Here is a 919-nt window from a genome sequence, read left to right as displayed (position 1 = left end):
TCTCATCTGTCCAACAGAGAATTTACTTGCTTTTAATATATAAGAGTTGAGTCTTTCCACTTTTTTGTTTCTCAGGAACATAAGCAGTAATTTTTTCTTTGCATTTCCCTTTAAGATGATACTGGGGAGAGGAAGCTACCCCCTGGCTATTTGTAGCTGTAAGAAAGACCTTACATTTGCTCCAAGTTGCTCTGGAGAAGTGGACAAATATCTAGCAAAGTCTAGGAAATTCTCCAATCCTGACCAGGGTAACACACACCCTACAAATATCCTTAGAACAGCTTAGGCTGAGTTTGTACATGCACATGGCATTGCACAAAAATACTACGCAAGACCCGAAAGCAGTATGTTTTTCAGGAGGAAAGCTATATCCACACAGCCCCAAGCATCCTAGTTTGCCTTTCAGAAGAGCTGCTAGCTCAACAGTAACACCACACTGGTTTCAGTTCTAGCATTAGCTTGACCGCTGCTAGCTGAAGGCTATCTCTTCATGGCAAACTTACTCCAAGGTATTTTTTTGCCTTACTTGACATCTTATCTCCTCTTGCATAGCACAGCACAGACCTTGATAGCTGGCTGACAAAYCAGGCCTAAACTAGGAAAGCTCTCTCAGTGGGACACTTCCAGCACAGCTTCCACTATCAGAAAGTGTTTTAGCACGCTCAGCAAGCGAAGAAAGCATACCAGCAAAAAACTTGCTTTAGGCCGGTGGCTTTGAAAAATGTCAGTTTGACATTCCCGGGATCAAAAACGTTAAAAATCACACTGCTAACCAAGGCTGCTAACCGGCAGCGTTTCCCAGCACACACTTCCCACCACACAGCTAGAACAAGACTGTTCCCCCAGCGAAACACCGGCTGCCCCCGTGCGAGGCGGCACAKGAGGCGACCGCCGCTCCCCGCGGGGCGCCGGGCGCCCA

Source organism: Rhea americana, unplaced genomic scaffold (assembly GCF_003343005.1).
Source record: "Rhea americana isolate MKP2758 unplaced genomic scaffold, rheAme1 scaffold_130, whole genome shotgun sequence".
In the NCBI taxonomy this organism is placed as follows: Eukaryota; Metazoa; Chordata; class Aves; order Rheiformes; family Rheidae; genus Rhea; species Rhea americana.
The sequence above is the reverse complement of the archived record's forward strand: the minus strand, read 5'-3'. Positions refer to the sequence as shown.